The following is a 21,374-nucleotide window of genomic DNA, read 5'->3' as shown; positions in this document are numbered from 1 at the left end:
CATATCGTAACCTGCACTGGTAAGGGTCAAGCAGTCTATTTGTTTCAAGAAAATGCATCAATCGTCTGTTCAATATTTTTTTCAAAAACCTTGCAAAGGCAACTTGTCAATGCTATGGGCCTGTAGCTTGATGCTAAAGATGGGTCCTTGCCCTGCTTAAGAATTGGAATAATGGTAGCTATTTACAGGTGGAAGCGATCTCACCGGAAAACCAAACGGCATTATACAAGGAAAGGAGGGCTTTTTGGGTTTCAGGAGGCAGACGTTTGAGCATTTCGTATAATATACGGTCAGAGCCTGGGGCAGTTTTGTTACAGCAGTTTAATGATGCTTGTAACTCAGCTATGACGAAAGATTCGGTGTATGCCTCATTGTTTGTGGATTTGAATTCTATTTTCTGTTTTTCTATTCTTGCTTTGTATCGTTAAAACGCTGGACTGTAATGGGATGAGCTGGAGACCTGTTCAAAATGTGCACCAAGGCAGTTCGCTTGGTCTTCCAAACCATTGCCTTGTGTGCTTACTAGAGGAAGAGGATGTTGTTCCCGTCCTACTACCCTATTGACCATTTTCCAGACTCTTGCTTCATGTGTACATGTATTGCTCCTGATATAAACCTCTGCCAGCTCTCCCTCCTGGCCTGTCGACGAATTCTCCTGCCTTGGGACTTGATGTTTTTAAAATTGACAAGATTTTCAGTGGTCAGTGAGTCTCGAAGCAGTCTCCATGCTTTGTTTTGTTGTTTGCGAGCGTTTCGGCATTCGCTGTTCCACCAGGGGACTTGTCGTTGACAAAAGGGAGCGTTTACTTGTAGCAGGTTGTCGTTTGTACAGAGCCGGCCAGCACGGCAACGTCGGCTGGGGCAAAATCTCCTAAACATGGGGCCGGCACGGCCTTAAATAGCGTTTTTGGACTCTTCTGCGAGACCAGTTCCTCGGAACGGCACAGTGGCTCGGCTGAGGAGACGCAGCCGAACCCGGAACTGCAAGGGGGTTCGGCGGAGGAAGCGACGTTATCCCCGGAACTGCAAGGTTCTTCTGCACGGAAGGCGGCGCTGGGAGGGGGGGGGGAGACAGTTCGTTGGAGCAGGGCTTGATCTCCTGAGACGTGCTCCCGAACGAGGAACATGTCTGTGGCACAACACCCCACAGACTGCTATGTGCGTTAAAGATACGGTTCGGGAAGTTCATCAATAATGTCTGGAATTCTTGTTTACTAAGTTGGTGCTGAGGAGGTATATAAATAGAGCAAATTGTGACCAGTTTATTTAAGGTAACGGCTCAGACGGCTACTGCCTCAAGAGACGTCTGAGGTGGTAAATGTGTACAGGCAGTTCCTGAATCCACAACAATGGCAACACCACCGGATGGCGCGACTGCATTATTCCGATCCTTTCGAAACTTGGCGTAATGACGTAGAAAGTTTATGTGTTTCAGTTTCAGAGGTGTCTTTGTACACACAGCACTTTTGGTGTATATTTGTGTAAAAGTTCTTGAATATCGTCGAGGTTTTTCAGCTGTCCTCTGACATTCCACTGTAATATATGTGTCATTTTAATCTGTGTGGTGCTGTGTGTACAAAGGTGTTACCTTACGTTACAGGGTCCTTCGGAGGCCCTGTAATTCGTAGTATTTCTTTTTTTGTGCGCTCCAAAGAGCTGCGACTCTCCTTCGGCGTCTCGGGCGCCGGAGGAGTCGTACTTGTGTCCATCGCCTCTTGTGAGGTGGTGGATGGTGCCTGCTCACCAGGCACTTTAACAAAACTTTCGGACCTAACTGCGCTTGCAGTGTCCGAGGTCCGGCAGACTGGGGAGTCTGCTGGCCCTGTTTGTTAGGTGGCGGAGCAGTAGTAGCTGCTCCAGCCAGGGGCGCTTGTGGCGCGCCCGCAGTCTCTCTCTGTGTGACTTTTGCGGGCACGGAAAGATGCGGCGCGGCGCCCGGGCGCGTCTCTTCGGCGAAGGAGGGACTGGACTGATGGATGGAGAACCGCTTACGTGCTTCTTGGAAGGACAGATTGAACTTCACTTTAATCTCAAGGATTCGTTTTTCTTTCTTCCAGATAGGGCACGATCTCGAGTAGGCAGCATGGTCTCCTTCACAATTCGCACAGCATGATGCGTTTGAAGTACACGAATCTGATGCGTGCTCATTAGATGCACATTTTGCGAAAGAAATGCGCCCTCTTCAACTTTGTGACTCATGTCCAAAGCGCTGGCACTTAAAACATCTGCGAGTGTTTGGCACATAGCGCCTGACACGGAGCTTGCAGTAGCCAGTTTAAATTGAATCAGGTAAGTCACTGGTACCAAAGGTGATGATTATGTGTTTTGTGGGTGTTTCCTTTTTGTCTCTTCGTATAAATATTCTTTGGACCTTGACTACATTCTGGTCTTGCCAGCCTTATAATAATTCACTTTCTGGCAGTCCAAGCAGGTTGTCATCCGAGACCACACCGCGCACTGTATTCATTGACCTGTGTGGGCCCACTGAGACTGGGACATCCCCAAACGCTACCAGTTTAGGTAAGTTGTCGTATTGAAGCTTGTCGCGAACCTCCAAAAGGAGGTCGCCGCTTCCCGACTTCGTTACACGATATCCTGAGCCGATTGCTTCAGTGAGTGTTATTGAAACAAGAAAAGGTGAGATCACTCGGACTGCTTTGTTCTCTTTTTGGCTATGCACAACATGAAACTTGGGGAACGACTGATTTGGTTTAGAAAAAAGAAACGGTTCTTCAGTGCGCCACCTTTTCGGGCGGCGATCAGGAAGAGGAGGGAAAAAGTTGACCATACAGATTGTACAGTTCGATTGTACAGATTGTACAGTTCGGCGGTGATGGTGGCCACCCACCACCGAGCCCAAGTAGGGGGCGCTACAAGGTTGAATAGTGAACACTTGGAGACGCCAGCCATGCATCGCCGCTATAACCAAATATAACAACCCAAAGTGGGGTAACTACACAGGGTTCACCCTCGCCGCCACGAAATTTGGAAGTAAACGGAAAAGAGAAGATGACAGGACCGATAGAAAGGGAGAGATAAAGACGAAGATGTAGGTAGAGAGAGATAGGAAAAGGCGACTGCCGATTTCCCCTGGGTGGGTCAGCCCAGGGGTGCCGCCTACGTGAAGCCGGGGCCAAAGGGGTGTGTTGCCTCTGCCGGGGGGCCTTAAAGGTCCAATCACCCAGCGTCGGCTCAACCCCCAGGATCCCCTTTTCCTCGGACACGGCAAAGCCACACACGGCTAGGCGTGGGAGGGAGTCAAAACTCCCCCGTTAGCTCGGGTCCGTGGTGTCGCTACACACCAAACGCCTACTTGCGCAGGCGCCCCTGCAGGGTGCAATGTAAAAGTTGCAAAGCTTTCTTCGCATATGATGGTGGGAAAACAAGAACGTCGCATCTGAACCGCCACAAGTGCAAGGCTGCTGGTGACACCACTGCCATTTCTTCGTTCTTCACAGAGAAGAAACCCCAGGTTTCATCTACCGTTAAGGGGAATCTGACAACTGCTTGCGTGAAGTTGTGCGCTAATGATATGCGGCTATTTCACGGTGTTTGCGATGATGTATTCCTAAATGTTGCCGACGAACTGATCTCTATTGGTGACAAGCACGGGAGCATATCCGCGAGAATCGCGATTCCACATCCTGCGACGGTGTCTCACAGGGTGTCCGAAGTTGCAAACGAACTCCGAGAAGTGGTGATGCCTGAGATTCAGTCAGCGATGAAGGAATGTCGCTGCTGGATGACACTTGAATGTGGACCGACGACCACAAGAAAATTGCCTATATCACTGCAACGGCGCATTTCGTAAGTGTGAAATGGGAACGGAGGAGCCTTGTTCTGTTCACTAGTGACTCCCCCCCCCCCCCGAGAGAAAAACGGGAGAGAACACACGCAAGGAGATTGTACGAATGAACGCCAAGTTGGGGATACATGAAGGTATGTTGAGCAATGTGGTGTTTGTGACGGACCAGGGTGCCACATCATTAGCGCGCTGTGTCCGTATGCGAGGATAAACTGCTGTGCGCACGACCTGAACACCGTTTTTCGGAACGCGTTTGATGATAGGTACCTCGCTCAGGAACTTCCCGACCTTCTGCAACAACTGCAAAAAGTGAAAGCTGTCGGGACTTCTTTAAAACAGAAAGGACTGACGGGCAAGCTACCACACGGTGTGTGCCGGGAGATATGTACGCGGTGGAATTCAAAGCTCGCCATGATCTAGTCCATGCTCAGTCAGTACTATGCAATGGAGAACCTCCTAGATTCAAAAGCAAATCTGCTCTTAGAAGACGCCAATAAGACTTTGTTGACGAAGGTCGCCGAATTCTTTGAGCCCTTCAAAGAGGCTAGCGAAAAGCTTGAGCAGGATAAAGTGTTAACGCTGCCCCTTGTACTGATGTACTACACTAAACTGAAGGAGCACCTTACTGCTGATTCGACAGACCCACGAGAAGAGTGCCAGCTCAGGTCGATGACACTAGAATTCCTTTAAATGAAACTGCCCATAGAAGAGCTTAAAAAGTGGCAACGTTCTTGTGTTCACCTTTCCACCATCTCAGCGTTCTTGGTGGACAGGAGAGTAAAAGTGTTCATGACAGAGTACGCGAATGGTTAATCGATGTACATCAGCGTTTGCCACAAGGAAAAACAAGCACAGATAATCCTGAATATGAACTCCCAGCAAAGCGTACGTCCCTTGACCAATTTAAGGAGTGGCGCGATGCTGCGGAAGCTCACCCAGTCCACAGTGAGCTTGACAGTTACTTTCGGGACAGTGACTCATTTGAGGACATTGAAAAACTTCTTGAATGGTGAGAAGCCCATCGCAGGAAATACCGGGGGCTTTCATTTCTTGCAAAAAAAGTACTTTGCATCCCATTCGCGAGTGCCAGCAGCGAACGCAATTTTAGTGCAGCTGGCTACGTACTCCAAGACAGGAGCACCTGCTTGAAGCTGGAGAGCCTGGACAACTTGCGGTTTTTGCACAAGAACATGTAGCTTTCTGCCTTTTTCTGGCCTTTTCGCACTCGACTTCCTGTGGTATCGTTCTCGAACGTTGTCTTTCTGTGTCATTAATTGTTACTTTAAGCGTATTTTCTACCTTTATTTCACAAAAAAGGGCGAAGCTTTCTATCTGAAATAGCATCAAGCATGTTGTGTAGCAGTTTGATTACATAATTATATTGTAAATGGCGATTACGTTTCCGTGACGGCGTTAGAATATGAGAAATATATATTTCATCTGCTTTCGTGGCTGTTCACAATATATAACGTCAAAAATTGTTTATCTTGCTGCAAGGAATTAGGAATCAGGATCCTCCTAAAATTGTGTAAAGTTTCTAACGCAAGTGTAGAAAAGAGAATCAACAAAAATGTCCCGGGTTTGATTCTATCGCCTTTTTTATGTTAGTTGTACACTTTTCAATAAATTTTGTTTATATGTTTCATTTTCCCTATACTGATATTTTAATGACTTGCCATGTGACATATAGGCAACATTTCATGTATATTCCTTGCTCCCAAACCACGATATGATTACGAGGCACGCTGTAGTGGAGACCGGAATAATTCCCGCTACCTGGAGTTTTAACGTGCACTTATAGATAAATACACGGGTGTTCTTGCCTTTCAACCCGTGAAAATGCGGCTGCTGTGGCCGCGCTAATCGCCCCCACCTCCTACTACATAACAGCAAGACTTAACCACTGAGGTATCACCGCGGGCAAAGCAACATTTCAACGCATGTGCACACTGAATTTTCCCTCCGATTCCCCGCTGCAAAGTGCAAAGCATCATTAATAATCATAGTCAACTACTAATATTATCTAGTGGGCCTGGGCCGGGCCTAATCATGAGTTTAGCAAGTTTAGCAATGAACGCCCGAGCCTGGGCCGGGCTTGCAACCTCGGGCCCGGGCCGGGCTCGAGTCAGTCATGTACTGCCAGGCCCGTGCCGGGCCTGGGCTTAGAATCTCGGGTCCTAGCCGGGCTCGGGCTGGGGTCAATCATGTACGGCCGGGCCCGGGCCGAAAGATCAGGCCCGTGCATTTTCTGGGGGCACGCGGCGAATGAGCATTAATGGTGCGCATCACCTGCCTGAAGCCATACGAGCTCTTCTCGAACTACCCGACGTACGAGGAAGGGAATGTCTTCGCAGGTGGCGGCGTCCATACTTGCAACAGCGGGAACATTGTCCAAGCGCCCGAATTTGGGTAAAATTCTGCGGGCCTTCAACGCCTCGAATGCGCGACACTGCTGCCTGAAAATAGGAGTGTCCAAGTTCTCTTTCGTTATGAAAAAATTGTACACGTCCTCGGCGATGCCTTATAACAAATGACCGACTCTGACTTCGTCAGACATACTTGCGTTGACAATCCCGCAAAGCTTCAATACCTCTTCAATGTAGGTTGTGCACGTTTCGCCGGGCAACTGAGCCCTACGTGACAGCGCTTACTCAGCTTTCTTTTTCATTAAACTCGTGTCCCCAAAGCAGGCCTTCAGTTCCTCAGCAAATATATCCCAAGTGGTGAGGGCATGTTCATGGTTTTCAAACCAAAGCAAAGCGGTCCCGGCAATGAAGAATACTACGTTCACGAGGTTTACCGGCGCGCCCCAATCGTAGTAGCGGCTCACTCTGTCATAATGTTTTAGCCAAGCATCAACGTCTTTGTCAGTTTTGCCTGGGAATATCCATGGCTCAGGCGACCAGTAGCCTGGTTGTCGAGGTCGACGGCCACCTTGTGCCATGTCGGAGGCACTGGCGGATGCAGCAGCGTAGTACGAGAACGGGATTGCTGTGTCGTCGTTCATGCTGATGTTGTCCGGGGGTAGGCCAGCTAAGCGTCTGTTTCTTCGAAAAACTTCTGCTGCAGGATCCACAATGGCGAATTACCCAGCACCGCTCCACCAAAACTGTTACGGATATGATGGGCTTCTTTTCCAGCACTCAACCATCACTGCCGAATCACCAACGCTCGAGAGCGTCCTACCTCTTCTTTTTTCGCTCTTTAGGTCCCCGTTACAACATATATTTATTGTGGACATTCATTATGTGCTTCTTCTCATATATGCATTATCATAATCATTATCATCCATCTGGGTCCTTGTCTTCATCTGCACAATCATCAACGGGTGTGTGCGCACTCAGTCCCAGACTGTCCGTTCGCTGCTGAGCCCTTGGCTGAATAAAAGCTGTCTCAACCCGGACGTCATACGTGGTGGAGGTGGATTTTCGGTGCTCGGTCCTCTCCCACCTCGCTCGACTCCCTGAAGCTGCGTTCAGGCCACCGATTGCCCCCCTGTTTGGCAGCATGCCACAGAACGAGCCTGCCGGCGCTGCTACCATCACTGCTGCCATCTCTCCCCCATAGTCTTCAGCCATGCGTCCTATTTACGCACACAGCCACCAGCGTGATCCCCCTCTCTTTACTGGTTGATGCGGGGAAGACGTGGAGGACTGGCTTGATGAGTACAGCCACGTGAGTGTTGCGAATCGCTGGGACGATAGCGCCAAGCTCCGTTACGTCTCTTTCTACTTGACCGGTGTGGTGAAGACGTGGTACTTTAACCATATCAGCGACATACCCGTCTGGGCAACCTTCGAGCAGCAGCTCCATCACGTTTTCGGCACACCGACCATTCGGTCCGCAGTCGCAAAGAGAACCCTCGACACTCACCAACAACGTCCCGGTGAGTCGTACACGTCGTAAATCGAGAACGTTCTTGCGCTCTGCCGTCGGGCCAATTCATCTATGCCGGATTCCAACAAAGTACGCCACATTTTGAAGGGTATAGGCCCTGTTGCCTTCAATGCCCTGGTTGCTCAGAACCCGGCTACCATAGCCGACGTCGTCACGACATGTCAGCGCCTGAATACTCTGGGCTCGGTTCGTCTACAACAAAACATAGGCTAACAATCTAACCGACCTCACCGTGACCTGATAAGAGATATAATATGTGAAGAGTTGCAGAGCATGGGTTTCACACCTTCTCCACCATGTTCTCCACAGTCTACTGGAGCGGCATTACGCGATATCATCAGGGAGGAACTGATATCTCTGAACTCTCTGGCTCACGTCCAGTCACCCTCGTCTCGGCCCATACGAACCTACGCGCAGGTCGCTGCTATGCCTCCCAGCGAGGTAAACACGACGTTGCCGCTGCCATCGTACACGACGGTCGCTGCCGCTTCTCCCCTGAACTTTCGTTCGATCACGCCTGACCCTTCCTCTGCACACCTGACGGCACTCTCTTCAGGTACTCCGCATGGTTAATACCCTTCCCCTTGGCGCTCATCTCGCCCAGTTTGCTATTACTGCGGGTATCGCGGTCACATTTCTCGTTTCTGCCACAAGCGCCAGCAAGACGAGCGCCGCGGTTACGACATGCGTGAACGAGATACTTTTTACTATCTAGGTCAACGCCATTCATCACCTACACGCCTGTCTCCCTCTCCGTCCGTATCGAGTGCACCTCGGAACAGCCGGAACTCCAGACGCCGTTCACCATCACCCTTTCGCCGTTTTTCCTCCCCACTTTGGCCTGCCTGATTCGTCACTACCAGTCATTCGGAAAACTAAGTGATGCAGTCTCTGGGGAAAAACTGCATTCCGAATTAGGACTGATATTCCTCCATCAGGCCCGCGCAACATAATTTTGGTGGTAGTGGAAGGAGTGTACGTGGATTCTCTGGTGGCACGGGTGCGGCATTTTTCATTATGCGAGTCGACTTAGGCCAACGTCTGAAAAAAGCGATGTCCCCCTACGATGGACCCACGTTGGTTGCGGCGCAGGGGTATACCATTCGCCTTTCCGCTTTCTGTACAGCCCGCGTTTTTATTGATGGTATCCGGCACCACATTCAGTTCGCCGTCCTGACTGACTGCTGTCACCAATTAAATTTAGGGTGCGATTTTCTTTCTTATGCTTCCGCGGCTATTTGCTGTGGCCAACGCGTCGTCCACCTCACCGACAGGGACTGCACGCTCAACTATGACCCCCAGAGGCCACTTCGTTTGACAGCTGCGGAAGACACCAAATCACCACCAGGTCAAGAGCGCATTGTAACTATTACCTCCAAGGACATCGACTATGGCGACGTCCTGGTCTCACCATCATTTAGTTGCGTCGGTAAAGGCATTGTTCTCGCTTCCGGTGTAGTTCGTTTTCTCAATCGTTCCGCACTTGTCACTGCCGTGAATACAACATTTGAAAAAATTCTACTTTCCCATAACACCACGGTGGCCTGCGTGACGGTTCCCGAGCCTGCGTGCGTCGTGCCACTTCATGCCGTCTCCTCCAACGACAGCCCTAGGGGTGAGCCTGCTTCTTCTTCCGCCTTTACTGCAGCCATTAGCGACGACTTGACACCTTCACAGACGCAACAGCTACTTGCTTTGTTAAAGAAACACCCAAGCTCCTTCCATGTTTACTCCTCGACGTTGGGCTGCACTACTACTATAACGCATCGAATCCACGCAGTCGAAACATCTGTTGTACGCCACCGCCCCTACCGCGTGTCTCCTGCTGAGAGAAAAATCATCGAAGAAAACGTAGCTGACATGCTCAAACGAGAGGTAATTCGTCCTTCATGTAGCCCTTCGTCGTCGCCTGTGGTTCTGGTTCCCAAGAAGGATGGCTCCGTGTGCTTTTGCGTCGATTACAGGGCGCTCAACAAGATCACTCGAAAGGATTTGTACCTAATGCCTCGCAATGACGACGCCCTTGATTCTCTGCAAGGCGAGAAATACTTTTCCAGCCTCGACCTGCGTTCCGGATACTGGCAAATTTCTATGCACGAAGAGGATAAAGAGAAAACGACATTTGCAACCCCCGACGGGCTATACGATTTCAACGTTATGCCTTTCGGGCTGTGCAACGCACCCGCTACATTTGAACGCGTGATCGATACCGTGCTGCGTGGCCTTAACTAGAAAACCTGTCTCTGATACTTGGACGACATCGTCATTTTTTCGTCAACGTTTCCCCAGCACCTGCAACGTTTGGATGACGTTCTCACGTGCCTTGCCACCGCTGGTCTACAACTCAACACGAAAAAATGCCGTTTCGCCACAAAAGCTATCAAGGTGCAAAGACGGAATTCGCCCGGATCTGGACAAAATTGCTGCGGTGCTCCACTTTCCGCGCCCCGAAAGGCCGAAGGAGTTGCGAAGTTTTCTTGGTCTCGCCTCCTATTTTCGCCGTTTTATACGAAAATTTGCATCAATAGCAGCTCCACTGCACCAACTTCTTGTTTCCGACGTGTCCTTTCTGTGGTCGGAAGAATGTCAAACGGCATTTGACCTGTTAAAGTGTGCCCTCACGTCCAAACCTGTCCTCCGCCACTTTGATGAGGCCGCACCGGCCATCCTACATACGGACGCTAGCGGCCGCGGTATAGGTGCCATTCTGCCCCAACACGACACCTCTTCACAAGAGAGAGTAGTTGCATATGCCAGTAGAGTATTAACCGCGACCGAGAATAACTATACCATAACTGAGCTGGAGTGCTTGGCTATGGTGTGGCCAGTGTAAAAGTTCCATCCGCCCCTATCTCCACGGCCATCATTTCACGATCGTTACGGACCACCACGCCCTATGCTGGCTTTCCATGCTGAAGAACTTGTCTGGACGCTTGGGTCGGTGGATTCTACGTTTGCAGGAGTATGACTTTGATAACATTTACAAGTCAGGTAAAAAGCAATAAGACACCGACGCCCTTTGGCGCTGCCCGCTACCAAATACCCAGCTCAGCATCGGTCAAAGTTCGGCCATCACATCTACTGCAGCGCCTGCTCTCGCCTCAATAGACCAGCTATTATCGGATGACAAGCACACACTTCACTCCTGCCAGTTGTCTGATCCGTACTGTAGGCGTTTTATGGACCAGCTTTCAGGAACTTCCCATCCACCTAACGCGCGGCATCGTCGTCAACTCTTGCGGTTTAAGCTGGAGAATGGAGTTCTGTACCGTCACGTCTACCACCCTGATGGTCAACGCTGGGTTCCCGTGTTACCACACTCTCTTCGACTTGACGTGCTTAAAGCCTTCCACGATGACTTGACTGCCGGACATCTTGGTTTTCAAGAAAACTCACGATCGCATTCGAAGTCGCTTCTACTGGCCCGGTATTTCTACTAGCATCGCGCGCTACGTTGGTTCCTGTGTCTCGTTCCAGCGTCGTAGAATCCAGACAACTGCACCGGCTGGGCCTCTATAGCCAATTCCGTGCCCCACAACGCCATTTGAAGTTGTAGGTATCGACCTTTACGGCCCTCTTCCCGTCACATCTACTGGCAAACGATGGATAGTGACCGCCGTTGACCCCTTGACACGCTACGTAGAGACGACGTCTGTATCTACTGCCTCTGCTTCGGAAGTTGCCGACTTCATTCTGCATGCCATCATTCTGCGCCACGGAGACCCTCGTGTATTGCTGAGTGACCGTGGAAGGGTGTTCCTGTCAGAAGTGCTAAGTCAAGTATTGCGCGCCTCTGGAATAACACACAAGACAGCTACAAGCTACCACCCTCATACCAATGGTCTCACCGAGAGATTTCGCCGTACTCTTGCTGATATGATAGCTGTCTACATCAGTCCAGATCGCAAAAACTGCGATATTCTCCTACCATTCCTCACCTTTGCCTACAACACGGCCGTTCAGCGCAACACCGGTTATTCGCCGTTCTACCTCGTTTATGAACGTTCCCCTACTTTCTTCCTCGACGTTTCCTTTTTCAACAGTGACGTCAACTCGTCTCCGTCTTCAAGCAAGGAATACATTCAAGACTAGCCTGGTGTCGCGATCGTGCTCGCATCAACACGGAGGCGCGACAGCAAGATCGAAAAGTTATTTATGACGCATGCCATCGCCTTGTACTCTTCCGACCTGGTGACGAGGTGCTCCTGTTCACACCTATTCGTACACCTGGTCTGTGCGACAAGTTTTACCCACACTTCATTAGGCCTTACATAGTTATCGAGCAGACTTCGCCCGTTTTTTATCGTGTGACCCCACTTGTCGTCCCAACAGACGTACCGCCGTCACCGTACCACAGAGATCGTGCACGTGTCTCGCATGAAACCCTTTAGGTGACGTTCTCTGCCACATTGACTTGCTATGGTCAGGTTGACCGCTTCGATGTGGGGGGCAATTAGTGTGGGCATTCAATATGCGCTTCTTCTCATATATGCATTATCATAATCGTCATCATCCATCTGGGTCCATGTCCTCATCTTCACAATCATCATCGGGTGTGTGCGCGCTCAGTCTCAGACTGCCCGTGTGCTGCTGAGCCCTTGGCTGAATAAAAGCTGTCTCAACCCAGACGTCATATTATATATATATATATATATATATATATATATATATATATATATATATATATATATATATATATATATATATGTGTGTGTGTGTGTGTGTGTGTGTGTGTGTGTGTGTGTGTGTGTGTAGAGAGAGAGAGAGAGTTGTTTTCTGTGGATTCGAGTGCTTTGTATGCGCTGAGAAACGACGGACGAACGTGCGAAAATGTTTATTACTTCCTACGTTTCGTCAGGAGAGCCTGCCTTCGTCAGGGAATACAGGGCACAGGCAAAAACGCACTTATAAAATATTGAGACTTATTTATTAATGTAAATCTGTCTAAATATTCAGGAAGTGCGTTTTTGCCTGTGCCCTGTATTCCCTGGATAGGATAGTTAAGGTAGTGGAGGAGTTTTACAGATAGTTGTACCGAAATCCTAACTACCATGATAATGCTATAAGTAAGCAATAGCCCAGAAAAATTTCACAACTTACCAGTAACGACAGGGGAAGTAAGAAAAGCCCTAGAAGGAATGCAAAGGGGGCAAAATAGCTGGGCAGGATCATGTAACAACGGACCTGCTAAAGGATGACGGAGAATTAGGTTACTAAAAACCGGCCACCTTATATACGAAGTGTCTCTTGACTAAAAGGGTACCAGAATCTTGGGAGAACGCCCGCATCATAATAGACCATAAGAAAGGAGACAAGGATTTGAAAACCTGCAGGCTGATTAGCTAACTGTTCGTCCTCTACTAAGTATTTCCAAAAATAATGGATAATAGAATTAGGGTCCCGTTACAGTTCAATGAACCAAAATACCAAGCAGGGTTTACTTTACAATAGACCATATTCATACTATCCATCAGGTGACAGAGAAATGTGCGGAACACAACCCACTCCTATACATAAAGCCTTCATAGATTACGAGAAATCGTTTTGCTGTCGGGACACCATAAGGTATTACGTGATGCAGGCATTACGAAATCAAGGCATCGACGAGCCCTACATAAACATACCGGAAGAAATTTACGGTGGATCCACAGCCACTATAGTTCTTTATAAAAAGGTGACAGAATCCCAATAAAGAATTAAGGGTCAAAGCAAGGACAGACGATCTCTCCTGTACTATTCACCGCAAGTTTACAGGAAGTTTTCAGGGGCCTTGATTGGGAAGAGTTAGGGATAAGACTTAGAGGAGATAGTATTTTAGTTAGGTACAATTCGCCAGTGACATTTCCTTCATAAGCAACTAAGGGAACGAATTACAGCTCATGATTACTGACCTGGAAGCGTAGAGCAGAATATTAGGTCCGAAAATAAGTATACACAAAACTAAAGTAATCTGCAACAGTCTCGGCAAGAAACAGCACTTTGCGATAGGTAAAGAGACGCTGGTAGTTGTAAAGAAATATGTAGATCTACTAGAACAGGTAGTACCCACGGAGCTGAACCATGAGAGTGAAATGACTAGAATAAGGATGACGTGGATCACATTTGGGAAGCATTCGCAAATCGTGAATAGAGAAGTGCCACCAATCCTGAAGAGGAACGCATAAAACAGCTGTATCATGCCATTACTCACCTACGAAGCAGAAACCTGGAGACTTACAAAGAGGGTTCAGCTTAAATTGAGAACGACGCAGAGAGCGTTAGAAAAGAAAATTATAGGTGTTACCCTCAGTGACAAGAAGAAAGCAATAACAAAGTATGTCAGAGAATAAACCAGGGTTAAGGACATCATAGTTGAAATCAAGATGAAGAACTTGATATGGGCCGGGCACGTAGCACGTAAGCAGGATAACCGCTGGTCATTAATGGTAACTGACTGGATTCCCAGGGAAGGCAAACGCGAGTAGGGGAGACAGAATGTTAGGTGGGCCGATGAGAATAAAAATTAAAGCATATACGGAGTAAATTATCATGAATGGGGCGAAGCGTCCGTCAGCCCGTCCATTTATCCGTACCTCCATTCGTTTTTTTTTTCGTTCGTCCATCTGTCCATGCGTCCATCCATGCGTCCACGCGTCCGTCCATCTGTCCATCCGTCTTCTAGTCTGTGTGTTCATCTGTCCGTCTGTGCGTCCATCTAGTGAACACTCCAAGTACCGTCTCGCATCCCTAGTTGGCAGATCACAGTTGCACATATTATGCAAAGCTAATTGTTACCAAAACACTTTATTAGTCCCTCAAAAAGCTTTTTACTCCTGGCGGGTTACTCGACCCAAAGTTGTGTAGTTCAACACAATTCACCCCAAACACTATAATGAAAGCTAGTCTATAGGTTAATCAAGCATAATGCCACAAATATATCTAAAACATGTTACATATTTTAAATGGTAAACAAGAGAACAGCAAAATATACGAGACTGCAAAACAAATGAGAAATCTTTGAATAACCAAATGCAGCCTTGAACAATGCAAGTGATATCTTGAACAAAAAAACGAGCCTTGAAACCTACGGCCAGCACTTTGCCTTAGTGATGAAAAAATTGTACAATAAGACACAAATTTTCTGTTACAGCTGAACATTCAGTAATTTTTATTGGGCTGGACTTATTTAGGCTTTTCAACAGAGACTAACTAAAATAACATAAAATGGTCAATAGTCAAATGGCTCACCCTTTACAACAACTATTTTCACAAGTCCCGAAAACCACCGAAAAGCATAGAAGTATGGCAGGTTTAAAATAAAATACACATTCAGCGGGAGGATGGCTGCCTTCTCAGGTGATGATGCAGGTGGTAATGCCACAATGTTTTCCTTGTCGGAGATCTTGAAGCCGCCATTCTCTTTCAAAATACCCAGTGAAGACTTGTTGCCATGTTCTAGTGCCTTTAAGGGAAAGAGAAGCAGAAAACTTTAGCTAAGCAATGGCTTTAACTCGAGGTGTCTGCGGGGATATTCTTTTTACGAAACTGATTGATTTCACTATGATTCCTTGGTTTTCTTTTTGTCAACACAGCAAAAGGTGCTAGTGAGCACAAGAATTTTATGAGCATGGTACATCAACGTTTACTTAGTGTGAATGGCATTGCTGCTTTATTCTTTCAAAAATCATTATGCTTTTCTGGTTGAAAAACCTGAACATCAATCAGCTTTCATTGTCTGGAGGTATTTTCAGTTTCCACGCAACATATTTATCTTTGTGTACTTCATACTTCAAACTTCTTCCGAAAACAAACAAATGTGTGCCTTACGCCACTATGTGCTTTCCAGTATGATGCTTAACATATCTTACAGGTAAACCTTATTACAAAACGCTGGTTTAAAATCGACCTTTCCATACTTTTTTCGTTATTTTGTGTGCAGAACTACAGCCGTCATATTTTCATATCAGTACTTTTCTATTCAAGAGATCAAACAGTGTCGCCTTACTGTAGTGACAACTGCAGGATCAGCCGTCTTGTGTAGAACGAATTCTTCAGTTCTCATGAGACTTCTCTGGTCCAAAATCTCTTGCCTTTTGCTCAGATTGGCCTTCATGGCCACAATTGTGTCTCCAATTCTTTTTTCTGCTTCAACGGCAAGCTGTAAAAAATGCACATTGTATGAAAGTTTGTGGCCCTCTGAAAACAAAAACAGGCCCAAGGATAGCTTTAAATCGATTTTGCTGAGTGATATGACGAATGAAATTAAGATTCCCAACTGCTCAAGCATCTGAGTTCATTTTATATTCGTCTATACTAAGAAGAGATCTTTGAACACTGATTGGTATAGCAATGCCTTATCACTAGTTTTAAAGGTACAAGCCACTCTGATAAATGGCCATTCACTTTTTTCAAATAATAAATGCTGCAAAGCTCTGCTAAATAAACATAAATCAAAGCTTACGAAATGAAACTCTCAACTTTACAGAGCAGACACGCACGATTTGAAAAACAAGAGTGAATCTTATCACGTCACGATTTAGGAAGTATGAAACCAAATCATCTTGTTCGTTTGAGCTGCGGCTCTCTGCACTTGCGAAGAGCATTTTTAATTCCCCAAGGTCCTGACAAGAAGGATCTGTGACCTTATCCTCAATTTCCCATCAGAAAAGAAAAGTGAAAAATGAGGAATTTTACACATTAGCAAAGCAAAGATTATAAAATAAGCTACGTTTGTGTGCTTGCGACAAGCCACACACGAGTAACGTTCATGAAAAAATGCCTCACGTTAACAATTCAAATGGCTAAGTGCCTAACACCCGACTGCAAAAAATGTATACTCATAAATAAAAATTGATAGCACAGTTGAAGAGATGGTAAGCATCTCGCCAATGAAACAATACAAAGTTCTCCTGTCTGGAAGCTATAGCTTAAGGAAATCATGATGGGGTACAGCACAGGAAGATCACGAACAAAAAACGTTTTTATTTGAGAATCACAAATTTTGGGAGGCAAGTGTACCTTCCAAATTGCGCAGCAGCACAGGCATTCCTAATAAGCTATGTCTGGCACAGCTGCAGTCAGTAGACAAAAATGCTTCAACCGTCAGTCAGGGCAACCCTCAATACCTGTATGTAATTTTGCCTGCCGAAAAAGGGTTTACCGGGGCAAGAAGGAGCAGGTGATTGCTTATAAGGGTAATACGGTCACCTAGCACTTTCTCTATAGAAGAGGTCTTTGAACATTGCTTGGTATAGCAATGCCTTGTGACTAGTGTTATAGGTTATTGCCTGACAACATTTCAGTTGTCAGGCAAAGTTTGAACAAGGACTCTGAAAAATGACATTCTCACCTTCCGATCAAGCACGGTGTAAGAAAAATAATTTAGGTGTGGACACTCTCCCCCCGCCGCGAAGGAGAGCGCGTCCAGATAATGTTCGCCTTTATTACATGCGCCGACCGCAGTTTCGTGGGGACGCTGCGACATGGGACTTAATAAGGTCCCTAGATGAAACAAGGTAGCGTCACTCATTGTTCTCGAGCCGTCCTCCTCACTCTCTCGATTACTCCTCTTTTTCTCTGCCATCCAAGGTCTGTGATAGGTGAATTCGTTGCACGTGACGGTATTAGTGGATGGTGGTGATATTTATTATAAACCAAAAGGTTCAATACGAGTGCGCATGTGCATATGGTTCCAGTTGGATTCTTGCCGCGACGAAAGACGAGATGGTATCCTAAGGTCCCTAGACTAGGGACCTTATCGTATCCAAGACATCAGCTGTAGAAGAGGAGCGTTCCATTTGGCGCGAAGTCGCTCGGCCAAGCATGCTTCGCAGTGGATCTTGAGTACGTTAAGTACTTGCCAATTTTTGAACAATGCCGGGTTGTTGTGCTGTAGGCTGCAGCAACAAAACAGAAGATGGTTTCTCGCTCTACAACATACCTCGTGGCATCCGGAATAGTGCACACCGTGAAGTGTGGCTACAAAACATTTCACGCGAGGACTTCCGTGCAACGCCGTCGACGCGGCTTTGCGAGGTGAGTTGATTTATCGGCTTTTGTTGAAACGCTACACAACGCGCGTCTAACGCACGTCTAGTACGTGACCTTCGTTACAAATATTTGTGCGTATGCATGTACGGTTTAATACAGCTTAAATGACTGCACTTTCAGGAGCATTTCACGCCAGACCAGTTTGAGCCACTTGCTCTCTGAACGCGGCGTAAAGAAGCTCAGACGCGACGCTGTGCCAACGCTTTTTAAGCCTTCCGAAGGCGCACGAAAAGACCTCTGCTTTCAGGTATGTCAGTGCGCTGTTTGTATTACTCGTGCTGCATTATCTGAATAATCGCACTGCTCGATATCTTGTAGGAGCATTACACGTTTAGTTTTTAGGTAGACAAACAAACATAGCAACTTGAACATAGCTACTGAAAGAGATTGTCAGGCTGTACGCGACCGATATTTGGTTCTTGCGGTAAGCACGGGATGACTACACTGAAAGGCGCAGTGAAGTAAAAATGCATCACAGCTGATCTCGCTTTCACGCGGTGCTGCAAGATTGCTTGTTTGCACTGCCAGCATACCATCCCAACCCCCCCCCCCCCCTACCCCCACTTTATTTATGAGTGGTAACGCCGGCACAGGAACGTTTTGTGTTCACGTTTGAATTAAAGAACATTCTGCATTCGCAAGAAATCGATAGACTGTGAAAAAAATCAACATGTACGGAGAGAGAGAAAATTCAGTTTTAACGTTATTTATGTCATCAATACGTTACAAGGAATCACTTGCAAGAGCTAATCACTTTGTTCGAAATAACCTGGTGTATTTCTTACGGACTCGCATGCATTAATGAGGGAAAAGTCGCATGCTTTATGCGTTACGCATAATTTTACAATATAACTTTCTGGGGCTGCAGCAAAGGGACTCATTAAAGATGTACGCACGTATGAAGCACACCGCATGATCAGTTGCGTTAATGTTGTCATGTGTAAGTGACGACAGGGGTTAGCGACCGCATCGAAGCTTTGTGAGCCGCTGAGACCACTGCGGTGCCTGGGGCACCTGGCCCTCCGTGTTGGTTGTTTTGTGCATTGCCCGTTGGGGCCATCGAGTAATTGAGTGCTTCGGACGTCCCCTAATCGAAAACTGATTGTCTTAAGCTGAAGCCACTATTGCTGAAATGACGCATTACGGATTCGGAGTTTCGAAATGACAGCCGCTTGGCAGCAGACAGCATTGAAGGGTTGTGCGCTCCTTGCTACTGAAAACAGTTGAAAATCCAGTCATTTCTCCTCTGTGTCTCTCTTTTTGTTAGTCCGTTTACAGCGCTTCATTTTATCAAGTTAGAAATGAATTTTGGTGCACAAATAAAACACATGTACGCATTGTTGCATGCAATCCACGTGGTAGCAGTTGGAGGCCATGCAACAAAATCCAATGCATTTTGTTTTCCTTTTGTGCATGTTTAAATCTTGCAGCAATATTACGTGCACTGTTGCATGAACTTCAACTGCCCTGCCTTAATTTGCACAGCTGAACATGGTCTCTGGTTTGTGCAATCGATGCGCCCTTTTCGATATTTGTAGCGACAAATGTTACGTGCACACAGTAAAAAGGAATGTGTCTATTGATTGTGATTACTTGTACATGAAAGCATATGCGTAAGACTCCAAGCAATGTTGTGTCTCACGTATTCATTAGGCATCCCATCAGTGTGGCATACACGCTACTTTTGTGTTCAGATGCCGGAGTTGAGGAACTGTGTGACAATAAACATTGAAACACTAATACAATGAGTGCAGTGAATTTGCTAGGTTGGCGTATAAGGAGACTTCAAAGTTTGTTAACAAAGCGTCGACTTCTTTGGAGCGGTTTAAGTGAAAGCAGCTGCTAGAATGGTTGAATAAAACGGCATTTCAATCAATTGTACTACCCTTGTCTCGTTTGATTGTATAGTGTCTGCTCATTTATGAACGACATTTTCAGGAAATGGCATGAGCATTGACAGCAGCTCAATAGGACATGACCATTGCTACTTTCACGGATCTCATGAGAGTGATACTCAAGGTACGATTGCGGTGACATTCATGGTGTAGACGTGTAAGTAATGCTTGTAAATAACCGAGATGGGTGGCTTCTATCTTGTAGAAATGTCCCCAGAGGATACGCCCCACCTTTCAATTGAAGCAGAAGTGGTTGGCCAAGGTACTCTGGACATTGTGCAACAGAGTTCTGCGTGCAGTATACCAAGTAAGCAGGTGTATGTTTATTGCATCATGCACGTAACTATTTTTTTTCTTTTAGTGGAGAAAACAATTTTTGAAGTTTAGTCCCACCATTGCACAATTTTACTACGGGGCTATAGAAACCAACTCAATTTGCTGCATAAAAAAAGAGTTGTGTACTCGCACTACATGGTTTTAAGTTTTTTTATTAGCACTTTATTTTGTATGTTCGTAAATGCATCATCCTAGTGGAAGTATCTCCTCATAACCATGATATTGGCTTGCGTAGTTCAACAACGAAAAAGAAAAAACACTGCAGTGATTGTGCGCATGTACAGCTGGGCCACTTGGAGTTCGTTGCTACACACATAATGGTTGTAAACAAAGAATACTGAAAAAGGTAGACCTGCTTAAACTGTATCGGCTGCTAGTATTTTATTGTAATTTCACTGTACAGCTAAGCTGACGCACCGTTGTCTTTTGAAGCAGACCTAAGTTATGCAACTCACTCGCATTTATGATACCATGTGATGCACTTGCAGTGCTATTTAAGGAAGCGCATTCACACTGCATGTGCTTAGGTGAAGCGTCAGGTATTTTGAAGCTTCCAATTACTTGAAACTCGTAACGCTGCAGTTTATGCGCAGGGAATTTGTTTACGCTTTGTTGCGAAAATAAAATTTATTCATTCCCGTGATTGTTTTTAGCTATCACTGTCCATATGAAGCTACAGATGTATACTCACTTCACGAATTCCATGACGGCGTGGAACTGAATGGAAGAGCTTTTTAAAAAAAAATGGCTCGAAGCTTGCACTAATCTACGCAATGTCGATACACAGCTAAGCTGATCGGCGCCATGCTTATTTATTGCTGTATAAAGACACAGCATTTGCTCTAAGGGTGCTTGAATTTCGCTGCAGCAATGTTGAACTTTTGCTTGAACTTGGCTTGGTGGACCCCAGTATATATAACTCTTTCGTGTTAAAAAAGCAATAATATGTATTGTTAAGCTGCGAACTCGCTCCAGGGGTCTGAAACATGCTGACTGCAGCCTGTTTCCATATGAAGCTACAGATGTATACACGCTTCACGAATTCCATGACGGCGTGGAACTGAATGGAAGAGCTTTTTTAAAAAAAATGGCTCGAAGCTTGCACTAATCTACGCAATGTCAATACACAGCTAAGCTGATCGGCGCCATGCTTATTTATTGCTGTATAAAGACACAGCATTTGCTCTAAGGGTGCTTGAATTTCGCTGCAGCAATGTTGAACTTTTGCTTGAACTTGGCTTGGTGGACCCCAGTATATATAACTCTTTCGTGTTAAAAAAGCAATAATATGTATTGTTAAGCTGCGAACTCGCTCCAGGGGTCTGAAACATGCTGACTGCAGCCTGTTTCCATATGAAGCTACAGATGTATACACGCTTCACGAATTCCATGACGGCGTGGAACTGAATGGA

At 46.6% G+C, this 21,374-nt stretch overlaps 1 long non-coding RNA gene across 1 annotated transcript; it reads left to right on the top strand.

Moving 5' to 3' along the window:
* The first annotated feature begins 17,440 nt into the window (after positions 1 to 17,440).
* Positions 17,441 to 19,935, top strand: LOC142767127 (uncharacterized). Its single transcript, XR_012884769.1, has 3 exons — positions 17,441 to 17,716; positions 19,670 to 19,750; positions 19,832 to 19,935. It is a non-coding gene; the product is annotated as an uncharacterized LOC142767127 (long non-coding RNA).
* Positions 19,936 to 21,374: the final 1,439 nt, after the last annotated feature.

Source organism: Rhipicephalus microplus, chromosome 7 (genome assembly GCF_043290135.1).
Source record: "Rhipicephalus microplus isolate Deutch F79 chromosome 7, USDA_Rmic, whole genome shotgun sequence".
In the NCBI taxonomy this organism is placed as follows: Eukaryota; Metazoa; Arthropoda; class Arachnida; order Ixodida; family Ixodidae; genus Rhipicephalus; species Rhipicephalus microplus.
This window is presented reverse-complemented; position numbering and strand designations above follow the sequence as displayed.